The 20,083-nt window shown below is 46.0% G+C and overlaps 1 protein-coding gene across 1 annotated transcript in view; it reads left to right on the forward strand.

Moving 5' to 3' along the window:
* Positions 1 to 20,083, forward strand: part of JCHAIN (joining chain of multimeric IgA and IgM) — a 144,771-nt gene that overhangs the window by 23,631 nt on the left and 101,057 nt on the right. The window lies entirely within an intron of this gene.

A 20,083-nucleotide genomic window follows, 5' to 3' on the forward strand; every position in this document is an offset into this window, starting at 1 on the left:
ATTGCCAGGGAGCACTCACCCATTCACCATCAGAACGGATCACAAGAACCTGCAAGTGCTCCAAACCATGGACTGTGTCAATTCACGTCAAGCCCGTTGGGTTCATTTCTTCGCTCAGTACGATTTCCGTATAACATTCATCTCTGGAAGCCAGAACACTCTGGTGGATGCTCTATCACGCAAAGGGGTGTGTCCGGGTTCTCATCTCCCTCCTTTGGAAAGGATATTTCTGAGAAACAAGTTGGTCGGCCAAGTGACAACCTTCCTAAAACAAGTTAAAGAGGCTTTGGTTACGACAGGACCATATGAAGAAAGGGAGAAGCTCACAGAGCAAGAGGGGCTATTGTTCCATGAGCATCTGCTGTACATACCCACGGACCCACTCCGTCGTCAGGTTCTGACTTGGTGTCATGATCACAAGATCGCTGGCTATCGCGGCCAATCAGGCACTTTGGACCTTATCCAGAGATCATTCTACTGGCCTGGTTTATGGGCCGATGTTAAGAGATATGTTCAATCCTGTAAAGTGTGCAATAGCAGTAAACATTGTACCAGTAAGCCCTTAGGCCTACTTGAACAAAGTCCGGTAATCTTACGCTTCTGGAGCCATATCTCCACTGACTTCATTGTAGACCTTCCGGAGTCACAGGCTTGTACATGTATTATGGTGACTGTAGATACCATGTACAAACTGGCCCATTTTTCTCCTCTCCATGGTTTACCCACAGCCGCAGGAATGGCCGAGATTTTCATAAACGATGTCTTCCGTCTGCATGGTCTTCCTGATAAGATCACCTCAGATAGAGGCAGTCAATACATCTCTAAATGTTGGTCAGCCATGTGTCGCAGCTTGGGCATTGAATGGGCCTTATCCTCTGGATTCCACCCCCAGACCAATGGGCAGACAGAACGATTGAATGGCACACTCGAGCAGTATCTCCGCAGCTACATCAACCAAGAACAGGACAATTGGGTATCTCTTCTACCTACGGCTGAAGTCTTTTACAATAACGCATGGCATACTGCCTCGGGCCTCACTCCGTTCTTTTGTACCTATGGGTTTTATCCCCGTGCCATACTGCCTATTGCTCCAGTTACATCAAATCTACCAGCGGTGGAAGACACTTTGACCAAGATACGGGAAGTCCATAGGACAGCCAAACTGAGCCTTGAAGACGGCCAAAAGACATACAATGTCCAAACGGACCGACACCACTTGAAAGTTCCAGAGTGGAAGGTGGGCACCAAGGTATGCTCTCCACATAATACTTACCTCGTTGGACTTGTCCGTCCAAGCTGTCACCTCGTTTTATTGGTCCCTATCCCATTATGGCCAAGATCAACCCAGTGCCGTTTCGACTTAAGTTTCCCCCTAGCCTACAGCGAGTACACCCAGTTTTTCATTCCTCTTTACTTCGAGAGGTGGTGCCAGGCTCAACTTCCAGACCAATTCCGTTGCAAGCCCCGTCTGATTCTGGAGAAGAATACGAGGTCTCACAAATATACGATTCCCGTTATAAGCGGGGTCGCCTTGAATACCTGGTACACTGGAAAGGGTTTTCCAGGGCAGAAGACTTGTGGGAACCTTACTTGCACATCAAGGCCCCTATTTTACTTAGAAAGTTTCATCGGGCTCACCCCGGTAAGCCTGGGGGCTCTCGTCTGGGCGGTGTCATACTGTCATGCGCCGCCTGCCATGGAGCCTGTGTTCCCGTGTGCGGCTGCATCGCGGCCATTAGAGACTCCATCACGTTCCCCACACCATGTCTGCAGCGGTCTAGTGTTGCGGCTACAGCGTCCAGGGACGCATATTAGCCACGCCATCCCTGAACGCTGTGCATTGCAACCCTGCTTGGTCAGCCTCGCTGCTGCCGTGCACTTTCCTCTGTTGCTATAAGGCTTGTTTTCTTTTCTCCACTCTGCTGTTTTCCCTATACGGGACATTTCCCACCCTCTCAGTTCTCAATGTTCCTCTGGGTGCGCTGCACTCCTTTGCTCCGCTGTGTTCCTTCGGGGACGCCTGTCTCTTCCTCTCGCTCCGCCTTCCCTCACGGAGGGTTGTTTTTCTCTCTCTCGCTCTCCCTCCAGTTTCTCTCCCTAGCTCTTGCTGTTTCCTTATCCCTTTCCTTTTCAGGCATCTGTTGGTATCGTATTCCTGGTTCCATATTTCATGTTGATTCCTGCTATACTCTTGACAAACCGCTTGCCACAGTACTTTGGTGACTTACCTTGGGTACACACTTACCTGCCTCTCCGTGGAGCCTGCGGAGCCCATTTCCCACTCTGCATTGGCGAGGTTGGATCTTCAACACCTGCTATACTGCTGCTTGAAGTATTTTGTGGCTGAACAGGATTTTTCCCAAATTAGTCCCTCACGGGAGAGGAGTCACAGGATGTGCTGTCGGACAGCTTTTCACTGTGGCTTCCTTCTGAGAGAGAGACACACATTCTATGAAACAAATTGAAGCAAGAAGAAGAAGGATTACAGATTCCGAAGACCCCTGTCGTCTGCCACTCCAGACTTTAGTCTGTCAGGTGAGGAGAAGGAGGAAAGTCGGGGACTTTGGGAGGATCAGCCGCAAGGGGTTGACAGTAACATAGTTTACCTATTCAACCTAAGAGAAACGCACTCGACCCATAGCAACGGAGGATAACAAATTTTAAATGGGATTTTTGTAAAATGGCGCATGTCACTACAAACCCACTTAATGTTTGGCACACTGCTGCCACCCAGAGGCCTGCCATGCACAGTGAAACTTATTTGACATTTATTGCAAACAAAGTAAATGTTAAATAAAAGTTTCAAACATCTCTTGTAAAGGCTACTCGCCCTTCATAAAATATACTCAACTATGCGAGTGGGTGAAAAGACTATAGGTGAGTGTCTGTAAAATGTAAAAGGTTAGCGGAATGAATGGACACAAATAAGTAGATATGATAAAAAGGCTCAGAAAACAGTTTGGCCAGCTGTCGCCTGCAGGTGGTAATATATAACACAATCATAAAGGAAAACGAGCTCTAGAGGCTAACTACAGTGTTTGGTATTGCAGTAGTTCTGTGGATGTACAGACTGGATGGAACTATTGATCACTATTTTGCCTAAGCATTTAGTTTTCTTTGTGTATTCATTATGTAAGAGGAAAGAAAGACTAAGCAGAGTTGATTGTGTAGCAGGTAGGGAACTGGCCAAATAAGGGGAAATATTGTAGTTTGTGGTCATCTCACCTTCAGGGTACCTGGTATAAAGCAACAGGGTGATAATATAGAATCTCAATGAGTATGAGTTCAGTCATGGCTTGGGTACCAGTTGCAAGATGCCTGCAACCTGCAGGTTACATAGCTAGGTTTACATAACTAGGTTTGCCATCGAAAGCATTTAATCATGTGATCATGTACATTTTCAAAAGTTAACTAGTCAACATGATGCTTCTTCCCCAACAAAATGAAATATAGTTGACACTATGAAATTCAGATACACTAACCTAAACTTTATTCTAAAGCATGGAGGTGATGCAGTGTTTTACAGTATCAATACTGTAATTATGCATTATGTAACAACTTATATTTTATGAATGGAATTGCATGACTGTCTTTTTAAAAGATATAAAGTTGACACATACTGGTCTTTGCCAGACAGGAGGTAGAAAATGTAATAAAAGTATCATCCCAAATTACTTCTCGTTTGCAATTATTTTAAACAGAAATTCTTGCCTAGCACTCCTACACATGCCTTTGGTGCTTAAGAGTGGATGAGACGATTACTACTGCACTTTCCCTCCATTAGCACTGGAAGTGAACAGTGAAAAGAGGGTCAAGAGAGCACCAAGGGCAAGAGAGGATTGCAGGGCATTTCATTGAAGAGGGCAACTTAAATAGCTAACCTGGCTACACAAGTGTTCATTTGATTAGCAAACCTACTGAATTGCATAGCATATTGCTATGCGACAGTGCTTATTTTATGCCTTGCAATGCAGTCACTAGCATCAAACAATTTGATTTATTTGTGCACTGCAAGTATAATTTGTGTGAGTATACTTGCAGAGCACTTCAATTAGGGAGTTCACAAATACATTGCTTGGGTAGCTAATCCTTGCTAATGAATACCATCTAGTACAAGAATAATACTACGTCGATGAATAACAGCTGTTCACACAGGAGGATACATGAAGCTGGCTTGTTTTTTAAGTCAGACATATATTTAATAAAAATAGAATGACATTTTAGAAATAATTATGATGCTATGTGGGAAGGTTTAATTGTATTTTATTGTCTTTACATATATATTTGAATAAAATCGGATGCTCCATTTTAGAATGTGTGATTGCATCAATTTTTGTTGCACTTATTGCTTTCTGTTGTGCAGTGTTTTATGGGCTTTGTTCAGTGCTGGAAATGGAAATTGTTAACTGTGCGATGCCACCAGCTGGAGGTGGGGGGCAGGGCGGGATGGGGGAGGTGGTTGGGTGGTCGGGGGTTGTAAGTTAGGGGAGGGGGAACTCAGGAGATTTTGCAACTAATCAAACATTAGCATTTCAGGAGATTCATTTAGGAGCATTTCCTATAAAGTTGCAAGCAAATGAGAAAAGGCGACTTCTTTACATGGCTGTGCTTCCAAATGTTCTGCAGTGTAAAATCCGGACATGGGTATTCACAAGTTTTTCAATCAGACGTTCCTGTAACCTAGCAGCCAATTCGCTCGACTTTGGTCCCATCAACAAAAGCATCACTTCCATTAACGGGCACTGTTGTGTAGTGAACCCTCCCATGTGTGTTACCCCTCTGCCCAGAAGACAGCCAGGGTCCGCACGAGCCAGCAGGGCCAAGCCTGCCACCCCTAGAGGCACAAAGCCTCCCAGGTTCTGGTGCCCCAGAGCACCTCAGGGTGGGGGATAGTGCGATGTCCTCGACCAGCCCCACCTATCAGTCCTCCGAGGCATAATGCCTCTGTGACACTGGTGTCCCATAGTGTCCCGGGGGGCGGGCTGGTTCAATGTCCATGGCCAATCTCCCCCCCCGTAACATTGGCGAAGAAGACGTCGAATCATAGCATGACCCCTGCTGCCCGTGAGTAGTGGGGAAAAAGGAGGGGAGCGAGGAGTGGAGCGCTCAACCCCACCGCAAGTCAGGAAGGGCCTGCGACTTACTGCCTGAGCCACGGTGCAGGCCCGTGCCACCCTATGGTTAGGTGTGCCCAGCGGCACCCTGCCGCAAAGGAGAAGTGTGCGGCCCCAAAAGGGGAAAAGATGGTGAGCGGCCGCTGCAGCGAAGAAATTTACGGTTCCTGCGGGGAGAGAGTGATACTCCCTTCCCCCACGGCATCCGCCGCAAACCAAGGAATTGTGCTGCCCACAGGCGAAGGTGTGGTGCGGCCGCAGCAGCAGGAGAACTGCCGCATCCAGTCGGGGGAGTGAGCTGCCCTGGCCCCCGCAGAGAGAAGCAGAGTGGTGCAGGCCATCCCAGCGCCCTGCCAGCGGTTCCGCCCCCAGGCCGCCGCCCTCAGAAACGAGGGTGCTCGTGCGGCCAGGTTGAGGATCTGCCCAGATCCCCTGCGGCGTGCACTGTGTGAAAGAAAGACAGTGCAGTCCCGCGGCATCCGTGTGACAAGGGGGAGATAGAGCCAGCCTGCCCCCTGCGGCATCCACCATGCTGAGGAGGATCTCGCCAATGTTCCCCTGCGCACCCGCCCCCAGCAACGTGAAGCACCCGTGTCGCATCTGTGACCCCCGGCGCATCTGCCAGAGAGGACAAGAAGACCCGCTGGGGCCCCCACTGTGATCCTGGGCCCGACGGTGAAAATAAGGAAGTGGTCCAGCAGGGAACAATGGCTAATCCCCCACACTAACGTGAGATGGGGGTTTAGATTCTATTAAAGACAAGGAGGCGATTATTATGCAATACAATCTTTACTCTGAAACCACAGCAGCAAAGAAAAAAAATACTTTTACAAACAAAAAAGTTGTCAAGAACAGAACTAAATAGAGTTCAATGTCAATGTAAGGGAGCTCCCCAACCCATCATGGAGGACAGGTCATGCCATGCTGGAGACCAATGAGCAGGGACCCTTCCTTATATAAGTCCATTACTCTAATCCCAATTCCTCTTTCTGTAGCTGTTCCTCTTTCTCTAGCTGTCTTGAACCAGACGTCCACTGCACAGATCAGATGATAAACGATGAAGGCAAGTCCAGCAAAGCTCTCGTACCACGCACTCCATAACTTGTAACTGCGAGCCACACTCCTGATCAGAACCTCAACTCGAAGCTTTAAGAACAACAAGCAAGAAGGGTGGGTGGGTGGGAAGAACAACAAACCAAAGAATGTTCTCTCCTGAACCATCTGTGTACATACGTGTCATAAATGTCATATCATATCCAGGGTGGGTGGGTGGGATAATAATCGCCTCCTTGTCTTTAATAGAATCTAAACCCCCATCTCACGTTAGTGTGGGGGATTAGCCATTCTATGACAAGACAGGAGGCTCATATTATGCAAGTTCAAAGCCCTTGCATCCCCTTAGTACAACATGATCAATACAATAGAGACAATCTCATAAAATAATATAAAATAATAGGAAAGAAAATGTTTTAAAAGCTTTCATCAAATCAATCCTCTGACCGCAAGAGAAGTGCCCAAGGCTAGGCTGCCCGAATAACTGTCTTATAAGGCAGAGACAAATCCACTGCAAGAAAAAAACAACAGGAAGATGTGCGAATTCCAGCGTTCCTCACGGGCCACCAAAACCAACTGGTTAAAAGAGGGGGAAAACATTGAACAAAGTGTTCCTATACTATAGGTTAGGAAAAAACCCATCTGAAATAAACGCCTCCGTTGTCCAATCAAACTTTTAAAACTCTTAAATTCATACCCTGTTTGGGAACCTAGATAGCCAACCAAAGAAAAATAAGCACGTAGCTCTCCTGGCGATAAAGAAAAGTACCCCATAGGGGTGACATTTTTGTAGGTTCCATCCCTTGCGTTAAAGGAAGATATCGTATTAGAAAAGAGCATGTCACATAACTACACTGGGGAACCAAGTGGGAAAGACAAATCTTCATCAAAGGTAAAATGGGAGTAAAAAGTCATTTTATTAATTTGTAATAGGATGACCCCTCCTGAGCGGAGCAGAAAAGCATTAGACTTAACCCACAATTGTCTTCAGACATATGTGTATACTAAGGAAGGATGTCTTCTGGAGGCAGAAGCAGAATGGAAGAGAGAGGGGCCCCACCTGAGAAGCTAAACCTGTCAAACCGCCAACACAGAAACCTTCAGACCTCCCGAGCTCTTGAAGAAGGACTCTGTTATGACAAAAGGCAGATATTTACCAAGCTGACCCTTAAGAGGCCAAACTTGGCAAGGAGAAAAATGTATCTTACAACCAATCGATACCATTATAGTGATATGTAAACCCCTTTGTAGATTTGCCCGGTCCCTGAACCTTGTTCCCTCCTCCCTGGTTTATAAATCCCCTAGAGGATCAAAAAACGAACCGAAGCAAGACTCTGAACTGCAAAGAACTGATCACTGAACAATCAAACTGAAGTTGTACACCAGAAGAGGTCTAACCTCTATTTCAGCCCATTTAAAGATCCTTGAAGCTCACAGCACCCTGAGGTGGCACCTTATTGCAAAAACAAACTCTTGTGAAAACCCAAAGATCCACCTGCCAAGCAGGTGACTAGGAGAATGAAGTAATTAACTAAATATATATCCCAGCCCTCTGGGAATCGCACTGGCAGACACCTTCTGATAGTTAATGTAGAGACGCTGGAACGCATCGTAATAGAGGGTCGCAATAACTTGGATGGGAGATTAGTATCACTCCCAGACCCCTCTATCCCACCAAGGGATATTGAGCCTTCCCAAAGGAGGAGAACCCTCCCCCACTTATCCAAGGGAAAAACCTTGCAACTCAGAAGAAGGCTATCCTGTGGACCACATTAAAGCCCCACTTTACACCCTAAGAGAAATAAATACACTCTTGCACTTCTAACCAATCCCCTGAACGTGGACGGGCTCCGCTTAACTTATTGAAATACCAGGAATTAGCGCAAAGGAAAGCAACTGACGGGAGGGAAATGCTCAGTGCGAGTCTGCACTGGACACGAGCCAGAACTCCTGTAAAAAGGAAAACAGAAACCATTGGGAGTTATCCCAAGAGGTGTATATCATGATGCAATCTCCCCCAGGGATGGCGGGAAGGGGAATGAGGGGGGAAGGACTCTGGGATAATTATCAATACCTCATAAATAAAAGGTTATGAAAGAAATCTGGGACCACTGTCCCCTCAAACCCAGAGGCCCGAGTCTCTGTATTCGTGTGAGGCTGACTGGCCACTAAGGGAATCAGGGGAAGGAAAAATTAAGCACAACAGCACTTATATAGTACTACGACCCTCAGGTATACGAGTGGTGCTTATCACTAGTACGAACCGTGTGTGGTGTGAGGTGTTAACCTATCGATCTCAGCAGGATAAAAGACTGATTTAGACCTTTCCAAATGAGGAACCTGTATCAGTAGGGTCAGCACGGAAGAGAAAACCAGCACTCTATTCTCTGCACTGTAGCAAAAAATATATATGTCTAATATATATATATATATATATATATATATATAAAACGAAAGAGGTTAAGCAACGCTCTTGAGGGTACAGAAGCCTGCTTGAACTCCTCGAGCAGAGGAGGAACTGCAACACACTGTTAGACGGTTAGCTGAACCACAGGCCAGGTTTGGGAGGAAAACCATGGGGCAGGCGCCATAAAGTTAATATTTGGCAACACGTCTATCTGATACCATCAAGTGTTTCCAAACACTCTATCCAAGTAGAACATGGTTTCTCAACTTGCCATGCAACAAAACTGAACAGTTACCCTCGAGCTGACCCTGTCTCCACCAATAGTCCAATCTAATAATGAATGTCCATGGGACAAATAGTAAGGGGACAAACGTCCCCACTAAAGAGAGCCTCAAGCCTTGCAGACCTCAATAGAGGCATAACGCATCATCTTTTTCTTCCTCATGTTGAGAGCAAATACTGCAGCTTAATCAGCACAGGTATTGGGTGGAGCAATTGATATCGGGGAAAGCAAAACCTAAGGAAAGGACTGAGTTGTCCTGAAACTAACTAAGGTAAAGGGCGACAGAATTTAACTAAAAGATGAAGGTTAACACCAGTGGCTAGAGAGGAAGGTACCACCCCCCACATGGGTCTTTTTACAATAACCTCCACACACTCTTTTCTTTAAAGCACTTAATAAATAAATAATATAAAATATATAAAATATATATAAAATATCCAAAGAAGAGGGTTTACGCCCTCACAGGGGTCTGAACTCCGGGCCCTTATATAAGTTTACACTTACTGAGCTATCCAGGCTACTGACAATTCTGAAAACGCAAATGTGTAAACAATTGTTTAGCAAAAGCGTACACTGAGCAAGTGCACCACAACTGCTCACCCCAGCAGGGTGTGGCAACCAGCAGTATACGAGGGGTCACCTCGCAGAAAAAACACAGGCAACCTTGCCACCGAGCAGGTGGCTGCACCGTTCCAGGGAAGATACTGACATCTGCCACCAGCAGCACCTAAACAAAAAAAAAATGCCAGGTTTAAGGGAGGGGTACACTGAGCACATGAACCTCAAACTGCGCACCCCAGCAGGTTATGGTAACCAGCAGTACACAAGGGTTAACCTCGTATGAGAACTCAAGCAGAACCTGAAACCGAACAGGCTATGCCACCTACAGCGAAGGCAAATCCCCTATGCCCTGTGCAGTGTTTAAATAAGTAAATTGGCAGCGTATGAGGCTCTTCAGTAGGTGAACTGGTGTTAATATAAGCTGAAATATCAATATATCCACAAGTAAATATATATACATACATACACATCCATATGTGTATACTGCCAATGGGGGTATCGAACCCAGGGCCCCCTGCATGGTAAACCTGCAACCCTCTTATTGAGCTATGTGCTTGTGTGCTGCAACAGAAGCCTTCCTGAACCCATATATACATAATATAAAAAGTAAACATAATAAACAGAATAAACCCCAAACAAAGAAACATGGAGGCGTTCGACTTAAAAAGAAAGAGGACAGCTGCACGCTGCAGAAGTGCTCACTAAAGAGCTTCACCAACGAAAATAAGGCCCTAGCGAACTGCCTCCCAGCCGGGTCCCAAGAACAGGCCTAGCCTGTGAGCCCTTGACTTCATACGCAAGCAGCGTATAAATAGAAAAAACACACACGCGACACGTGTGAAATGATTGAAATACAAGGCCAGTCTACAACTGTGACGCGCGCCGGAAGAAGCTGAGCTTCTTTAACAGACCACGCGAGTCACAAAACAATCTGAGGGGAAGAGCGTGCTGGCTCCGGGGAGGCCGCCACCTAACAATAAACCAACCCTCTCTTGAGGGAAAAGAATTTTACGCGTCGCCACCTGGGTTAAATGAGGCAGGCGACGCGACTAAATGAAATTAAACAAGGCGCGAACGCCGCTTAGCAGACAGAAAAGGAAAAATAAACAATTAACGAGCGGAATGCACCATACGGAGCACTGCTACAATGTAACACTCTGACCTGGAGGTCAGCGTTCGAGCTTGAAAGCGACTTTCAGAAAAGTAATGCAAACAGAACATGAAATGACCATTTCACCAGAACAGTGTTATAAATCACCAAAGCTCTTTCAATATGACCTAAAGAAAACACTCTAAACTCCAGATATTCAACACTAAGGCAAGAACTTGGAGCAGTGACTTAGCTGTGGAATCAGCAGCAAAGAAAAGGGAATTGGGATTAGAGTAATGGACTTATATAAGGAAGGGTCCCTGCTCATTGGTCTCCTGCAGGGCATCACCTGTCCTCCATGATGGGTTGGGGAGCTCCCTTACATTGACATTGAACTCTATTTAGTTCTGTTCTTTACAACTTTTTTGTTTGTTAAAGTTTTTTTTTTTTTTTGCTGCTGTGGTTTCAGAGTAAAGATTGTATTGCATAATATGAGCCTCCTATCTTGTCATAGAATAAGGTTATAAGCCCCGGCATGGTCCCGAGCCGACAGACAGTAAAATAAATGAAGTGCTCCGGTCGGGAGCAGAAGAGAGGTAAGCTCTGAGAAATCTGGAAGGAGGCGCTCATAGTGACCAGGGAAGCCAAGAGCAACGGCCGGAGCCGGCAGCACAGGAGTTGTTGCTGTGGTATGTCAATCACAGTGCGGCATCACAGAAGCTGGTTTTATGCAGAAGAGAGCCCTGCTGGGCCTGCTCTATCGCCCTCCTCTGTGCTGCGTGCATCGCAAACTCTGGGTCGACCAGAGGAACAGCTCGTCAAATAAATATCCGCAGTTCCCGGCTACAAGAAACAGCTGATTGTCAGCTCTTTGTGAGCTCCAGGATGGAGCGCGGGCGGGATTGCCCAAGACCTGACACTCGAGCAGAGATCCAGAAGCAAGGAAAATGCACCGCAGACCCAGGGCCCACGTGCACAGATACACAGACTGCTAAAGCGTAGGAGTGCTAGCTCTGTAATCTCCCTTAGTCTGCAGAGGGGAGATGCGAGGCACGTGTGCAACACTTGTGTTCAATTAATAGGACAGCGCTGGACTGGTAGAAAGCAGCCTGCCTGCCTGCTGCTGTCCTTTCCATCCCTGCAAGCGTTTGCTAAACCCCTCCTCCCATGCGCACCCACACACATAGACAACAGTATTCTGATCTTCCCTGCTGCACTGCCGCCCAGTTTTCTCGTCTGTTGTCCGTGATACAGCTTGCCAATAATGTCTCTGTGCTGAATGCACAGTGTAGCAGGTGAAGGCACCTAAAGTGGAGCAAGCAATGGAAGTGGCAACGGCATTGCTTTCTGACAATAACACCTGAATGATTATCCGGTCTAGACGCTGTTCAAAGCAGAAGGCAAGAGGCATGTTTGCTCCACAGGCACCAACAAGGGAGGTACATCGTAATGAACCTGAGCCATCCGGTAGGGAAAAGGTGAAGTAATCGAATGCAAAGAGAACAAACGCGACAGCCCCAACTGTGATCCCTGGCCTGGCAGTGAGGAGAAAAGAACTCCATGTGACTCCATATCAGCACGGGCTGTAATGTGCTAATGGCATCGGAGGGATGCGTCAGACTCCGGACCACAAGGGCAGCAACGAGGACGGAGGGGCGCCGTGTCTCCGTGCAAGGGAGGGAATAGAAGGTGGACTCGGTGCACCAAAGGGAGCGCTGAGCTAATGGAGTATGGCATGGACCCAGCACCAACAGTGGCCATACCGTGGCCGACAGGGGACCTCCACCCTCATGCCCCTCAGGGTTCACAGCCATGAGCGCATCCTGTGCACTGTGCACCGCACAGCCAACAAGTGTGAACAAGCAGGGGATGCTGCCTGCGCAAAGCCCGACAAAGTGCACCAGTAACGCCAATCCAGTCCCACAAGGCCAACCAGTAGAGAAGCAATCGGCCCGGAGCAGTGCCATCCGGAAAACAGGACACCATGGCAAGGAAGTTCCCCTGGCACACAAGCCATCCAGCCTGCCCCACAAGTGGCCTTGTCACCATGCCACGAATATCCCCTACCATTTCATTGGAGGACCAGGGAGCTAGTGGCCCTGACAGCCTGCCACTGATGACACCCTGACTGCCTGCCACTAACGTCACCCGGCATGCTGTCCCTTCTAAGGACCAGGCCAACGGGGGCTTAGGGGAGGTACCTACCACCCCCCCTGAGTTCAACCTATAGCAGTGATCTGACCAATGAGCATGGGTGTCCCCGACACCCGCCGCAAGGGAAAGGTGCATTGGGCAAAGTAAGGGTTGCAGCTCCTCAGGAGTGCTTGTGCGCCCTCACATGCCAGTGGAGAGCAGCACATCGCAGACTGGAGGAACATTGCCGAAAAGGGGGGTTAATGATGCCCCGTCACCCAAACCCTGTAAGCAGGATGTCGAGCAGCCTGGACGCCCAGCGAGCTGCGTCTCGCTGCCCTGCCCTCAACATCAAGGGACAATGCTGATGTGGCCCCTGACACTTGCCAGGTGCGGCTTTGCCGGCTCTGAACTGTACCATCAATTGACCTGGTCCTGGTGAAGTGACTCCGGAACGGATGCTGATGGAAGTTGAACTGGTCTCCTGCAGCCCTGCTATTGCTTAAAGAGGACTCAGTAAACATGCGTTTTGATGCTGTGAACCTGCATAGTATTTACATGCTTAAAGTGGTCTCAGTAAAGGACATTGATGTGAAGCTATGCTCCTGCAGTTGGTAGGGGTGCTCTATATGGTACTATCGGAAGATCAATTAATTGTCTCTAGGCCTTTCTCTTTGCTAGAGAGGGAATGCACGCTACTCATGAGCTTGGAGTGGCAGGAAAGAGCAATGGATGCTTCTTTGCGCTGCTGTAGGCCTTCCAGAGGTGGGATGGGATGTTTCTAGGCATGGGAGGAATGGTGACTAGGGTACATTTGTCTGGATTTAACTTGGAAAAAAACAACGATTGATGTAAACCGGCAGATCCATGACTATGGTCACCTATACCCATATTAGGGGGCTCTAGTTGGGAACCCCCTGGACACTGGGAGAATCTTTGTACTTGCCCTAAAAGGCAACCGTGTATGTGGGATCAATGTGACTAGCATTTAGTCATTACAACAAATAAACAGTCGAAAACATTGCAAATAGTGAGGCGTCAAATCTGCTATTGACATTGCGGTGGGTAGGAAAGAAAACCTCGTGCACCTCATGTCCCCCACCCGCCACTGGGTGTCTCCCTCGATGACACAACTGATGTGTCCCCTCTTCCCCCACCTCCCCTTACCCTCTGCTTCTACCCATGCATCTGTCCTTTGGAACCCCCCAAACCCTGCTTTCTTTCAGTGCCACTGTTGACCATCTGCCTTTCAGAAAAGACTCAAGAGCTTTTTATTTGTTTAGTTAGTGGTTTCTGCGGCCCCGCCAGTTGTGGGTTGCTTTACCTGTCGACAGTGGATTTCTAGCGCCAAGATTCCATTGGGTCTTTGTTGCACCTTAATACATTTCCTTAACATAACATCCATGCAACCAGCGCCTTGGTGCCTATGGGTTTGTGCGCTTTACAAATGTAAAAAGAAATACACAAATAAATAAATAAATCCACTCAGTTATTATTACAAAATGTTCATGTTTCTCATGTCTGCTTTTATTTCTGCTGCTCAGTTTCCTACAAAGACAGCAGATGGCGCCATTGCACCATCCTCTTGCTGGCAGAGAGCTTTCGTCCACGAAGAACATGTAGTAAGCATTTTCGGATTTTCTGTCACAGTATAAACGCTTTCGGACAAAGCACGCCGCAGTGATAATTGTATGTACATTTTATAGGGATGCTATATAAAAACTACTGTATCAAGTACGATGATAGTACAAAAGATTATACTACTCTGTATGGCAGGAAGTGGGCAATGCACAAAACATGCTACATTGAATAGAATACATTTCCAGAGTGACTCCAAACACAGGGTCAGAATGCACACTACTTTTCCTCCACCCGCCCCTCTGCCAGGGAAGTGATTTATAGTGTGATGTAGTTAACACGCTAGGACTAATGGTGAATATGGGGAAAGATGTTCTCAGTGCTGCTTTCCCCCATTAACATCTAAGGAACCCCCAACTTTTTGCTTTTGTTTGAATCCAGACTTACTTTGTGAAGTTAAGAAAAGCATTTTTTGCTTTACTTACCTTGCTTAGCTCATCTATTTGGGGACACTGATACAGTCCCTGTGGTTATCAGTGCACTCTGTCCCCCATTACTCCATTCCTTGCTTTTATGCTGCACACATCACCTCATAGGCAGGTGGGGCAGGGGCACTTTCTATCCCTTCTTCTTTTGTTTTAAGTAAAATTTCTGTTACTTGCATGATGTATCCAAGACGGGCAGTGGATACATTTTTATTTTTTTCGTGTGCACTGCATTTTAGCTATTTTGATGACCATATACTTGAAAATGGCCATGCCACGCACATTCGCCCTGTTCTTTGGCCCGCTTGTCTTTGGCCTCTTTCCTGCCCTCTTGGGGATGGGGATGCCATAAGGAAAGCAAAGCAACAGTATGTGTTTATTGTCGAATGAGGGTTCTGGGAGCCAGGGACTGTCTGGTCCCCGTCCACATCCTGGCCAAAGTGTGTCTGTTACTGGGCAGATGTGCAGGCAGGAGGCTGCCCATGATGGGATAGCCCCAGCCAGTTTGCATGGTGCAGACCCTTACCATTAGTGAGCTCACAGGTGACCCCAGCTCCAATTTTGGATAAAAGGAGGACTCCTGCAGCTATTTGTCAGATCGTCAGAGGCAGGACCACTTTGAGGTGGAGCCTCCTGCTGAAGACCCACAGAGGTCTGATGCAGAGACCCGTCACTGCTTCCAGCAAAGCCCCAGCAAAACCTTGCTTCCTTGTTATAAACACTTGAACGCCTTCATCAGTGCTTCAGACGCTGAACCAGTAGGAACAAGCAGTTGCAACCCCCGCTTAAGGACCCTGCCCTCGGGAGCCTTTGAAAGGGTCCCAGGACCATTTTGCAGACTTGCCAGCTCCGTCCTGGGCCTTTTCGCTGCGTCGGCCGCCGCCCTGAGTTTAGAATGGGGACTCTGCATATTCTAACCCTGAGAGAAGGGAAGCATCCCCCTACAGAAGCGGGGCTCTGCAGGATCATTTTCTTTGATTTTCTTAATACTTACAGATTTCTAACTGGTTCTACAATACTGCAATATAATACTGTTTTCTTCACTTACTTTACTGCATACAGTTTACCTGTGTTTATCATCTGAAATATATTTGACAATCTAAAAAATAAAATGTTAGTGATCTTTAGCAAGAGCTCCCCAGGGTGAGTGACGTTTTGTACATAATCTGGATTTAGTGATATTACTAAAAAGAGTTTTTAAAGGCCTAATAAATAACTGTATTTTTATACATGCCATCTGACTTGAATTACTGGAGTGCTCTGTGCCTGTCTCATTGAAGTATTCACTGCCCCTGCATCCCCCTGAGTCTAGGCCTTACTTTTTGGTCACCTACCTTCATAGAGGTTGGCTAGATTTCAGTGATAGAGTGGCCTCTCAGAATCTGCCCAGAGGGTTCATTCTGAAAATCCATTTTAACAGTGACTAATAGCAATCATTCACAAAACCACCATCCCATTTAGAGCCACTTCTTTGTAACAATTACCAGGATATGAAATCCTTCTGGCCAAACTCGAATCCTCCCTCCAATCCACCATCAACTTACTTCTCCTCTATCGCCAACCCAGCCACTCTGGCACTCCTGAAACTGAAATCCCTGTCCTCATCTCCCTGCTTCTCAAGCGCAAAACCAACTGTATTCCCCTAGGAGATTTCAATCTAGGCCACAACGACCCCTCAGACCACAAGGCTACCACCCTCGCTTCCACCCTTGAGGAGATGAATTCACTCAACTAGTCCACTCTAATGCTCACGAAAAAGGATGAATACTCAACTGGATTCTCCATTGCAACTCTCCCCTCCAAGTATCCCCCCTCTTCCCATTACCTGGTCTGATCACTCAATGATCCTTTTCACCTTCACCACCACCACCACTAGAAACACCCGACCACTAGTGAGCCCCCTTCACATCAGCGCCAAACACACCCGTAAAATCACCGTTGAGCTGCTGACCCCCTCCATCCTAGCCTCCCTCCAGTCAGTCCCTAACAACTCACCCCCCGAAGTCATCTCAGCCTCCTACAATTCCACTCTCCTCTCTGTTCTGGACGAACGTGCACCCTTCAAAACCACTTCCCGCAAAACAAATCACTAACCACATTTCTGTGGAAAGTGACATTTTGCAGAAGCAGAAAGAAAGACCTTAATTTAGCAAAAGTCAAATATTCTGTGTCAAAAGCACTGCAGTGTTCAACTGTAGCAGTGTAAAAAACATGCCCAGCTTAGGTGCAGCTTCCACAGACAGCATCACTAGTGTGTCTACAGATATCACTTTGTATCATTAGGGCCCCCTCTGCTCTGGAGACCCGAAGAGCCATTCCGTCTGTAGGAGCAAAGGACAAGAAAACACCAGAAAGTAGGCATAGCTGGAAGGGCACTCAAGGCAGACTCAAACCTGCACCATGGAAAATGAGCGTTTTACCCTTAAGGGAACCAAGTTACAAAATTCTGAAAGCGGCGGCAAATGAACTGTTACATGTATCCCAGGCAATGCTACAAGAGGAATTATTTGTTATCGTTAACAGCGTTCTTTTGGTTAATGAGATCCCTGCAAGCACAGCAACTACCTGACCCTGAGCACATATCACAATCAGGAGATAATCAAACTCCTATCACACAGGTGAAAACCATGTTCCTGAGTACCACTCAAGGGGAGGAGGGAGCATACTTTAAAAGAAAGCCGGCCCAGCGAGTCTCTGTCACACCTGGTGAGTGCTTGCCGGAGGAGATTTCTTGCAAGAGCTGGCAGAGGAGAGCATCAGATTCTGGGAGACATCAGACTGAGCTAAGTACTCTCGTTTCCGGACCGGCAAATTACAAACTTGCCTGCTGGGGCCGCTGTGCCCGACAGGTCTGACCCTGCCGGGTGCAGCGGCCACAGTAGGCAGACTCTTAATGGAAGGGCTGGAACCGTTAGCAACTGTGTCAGCGCTTCCATGAACCCATGGGACTCCACAGGAATGGGGAGCAACATTTACCGGCACCTACGAGTCTTGCGGAAACTCGCAGGAAGCACTGGCAGGATTACCACCGGACTCGTAATGAGGCCCTGAGATGGTTCCCAACTTTCTACAGGGGAAGTCACCACAATTTTACACAATGACATGCAGCTTGTCTACAAAAAGGAAATGGACCTGCCTGCATTGAAATCACACACAAGGATAATTTGTATAAACAATTCTATATATATATTGAAGTCTGAATATCTAACAACATTCTATTTGTAACTCATTGGGTTTAAACATACCACATAGCAATCAAGACGGCAGATGGGTCATAACAGTAACGTGATTCTTTGAAACATTTTACTTTCTCTAATATGCTAACATCTTTAAACTGCACAGGAAGTTCCCTTTGCACTGAATATACAGGTCGTTAGCTTTTCCCTGTATTCAAGAGGGAGGGGTTGCATACAATGTACATGTGTATCCTTTTGTATGTAAATAGAAATTACACAATTAAACTTGCTCTAATTTTTTTATGTAGTTTAATTAGCTACAGCTTTCACAGAACACACATTTTCAAACTCATTTTAATAAGGACATTGTACAGGCCCCTCCAACCATGGTTCAATTATTGAATGCTACAACGCACAACACAGAGAAAGCATTTTTGTATTTATCTAAATGTTATCTCCATAGACTTAAATATAATGAAATCAGGATGTAACTCAGCTATCAAACTACAACATCCTATTCTCTTCCCAGGAATAATAATTTATCATCTCCTGCTCTCTATGCGCAGGACTGTTTTCTATATACATTCAAGTCTCACTGGACCTTCATGTAGGGGAAAGCACAGTGTATTTCGACCACTATTATACTAAGTTATTCCATTTGGAAAGAGCACACCCTGCTGGGCACCACCACCACAATTCCCTTGCACTCCAAATACTAATCAAGTCAATAATTCCAGGGAGCTGATCTAATTATATTTGGGGAGTTTTCATACTCACATTTGAAATGTTTCTTTTGAAGCATGGAGCCAACAGAGATCCTGTTGGATTGAAAATGTTCCAATTAGGAAGCCCCTTCTAACATGGTTCCTTTGGTTAAATTGAGTACAACCCTTCATGAACCAGGTCCAGTTTTTCAGATAGTAGGCAGATTCTGCACTAATGGAATGAGGACAGTTGTTGTTCTTCCCTGCAGCTTTTTCCAATGCGAGAATCCTATCATTATTTGCTCCTTCCTTTTTAAGTGTAACATATTTTCATTTTATTTCATAACTATTTCACACAATTTGAATGGACTGATCCTTCCACTGCCTTTACCAGCAGTCTGACAGTTCTATTGAATACACACCCCCAATCTTCATTGGATGTTCCTATTTCTATATTTAAATTCAGGAAAAGGTGGCCCCAAACTGTTCCTAATAGTCTACATGTTAAATTATTTTCCTTTTATAATTCACGGTAGCAACATGGGAACTCAGTGAAACCTAGATCCGTGTAATCTGCCATCATAGACACATGCCAGTGTAAGAGAAATTAATGTATAGCATATTCATTCATAATTTTAAAATTATTAATGATTTTATTAATGATTAAATATCAGAAAATACACATTTGGCGTCCAGTTAATCAGGAGACGCTGAGTTTTCAAACACACTTGCTCCCATGTTTGTAACTGGTATGAGCTCAAAGTTATGATCCCACATGTTCAATGTAGTAACATGTACATTTGCAACTAATGTATGTATTTAAACTGTAAAGAATATCTGGTTCTCAGCAAAATGACTCATTTGATAGATCTTCAGTGGCCTCTCTGCAAAGCTATTAATCCATGATCGAGTGTGGTATTTATGACAGTTTTCTTTGTACTGCTCACATTAACTTATAAATGTCTGATTCTTATGAGAGTGTCAGGTCAAATGATGCCAGCTAGTGGATGAATTTGCATTTGAAATTGGCAACAAAAGAGCACAGGCTACAACCATAATGCCACTCTAGATGTTAAACTTCTGTGAAGTCCACAGATCTAATTTTCTTGGTATGCCATTTTGTTTTTATAATAATATCCCCTGGAAGACCTAGATGTCAACACAGGTCAACTTGAGGTTAGCACAATATAGGGCTCAATTAAACAACAATGTTATTCAAACCAACACAAAGAATAACTGTTCTTCATTATATTTACACTGTGTTATATTATTTAAATACACCATATGATTATACATTTTGTTCAATCATCTGACAGTTGTTGGTGAAATATAACATTACATTGGAAATATTATGAATACATGGTGATTCGTGTCTTTAACCTTGATGAAAACTGCATGGGTGCACCATTCGGAACACTAAACTACAAGCTACTACTGGACTTTTATTATCATTTCTGAAACACAGTCCGTATTCTCCGGTTAACAGGATTATATTTTTG

The sequence above is a fragment of the Ambystoma mexicanum genome, chromosome 6p (genome assembly GCF_040938575.1).
Source record: "Ambystoma mexicanum isolate Mex_15411 chromosome 6p, UKY_AmexF1_1, whole genome shotgun sequence".
NCBI lineage: Eukaryota > Metazoa > Chordata > Amphibia > Caudata > Ambystomatidae > Ambystoma > Ambystoma mexicanum.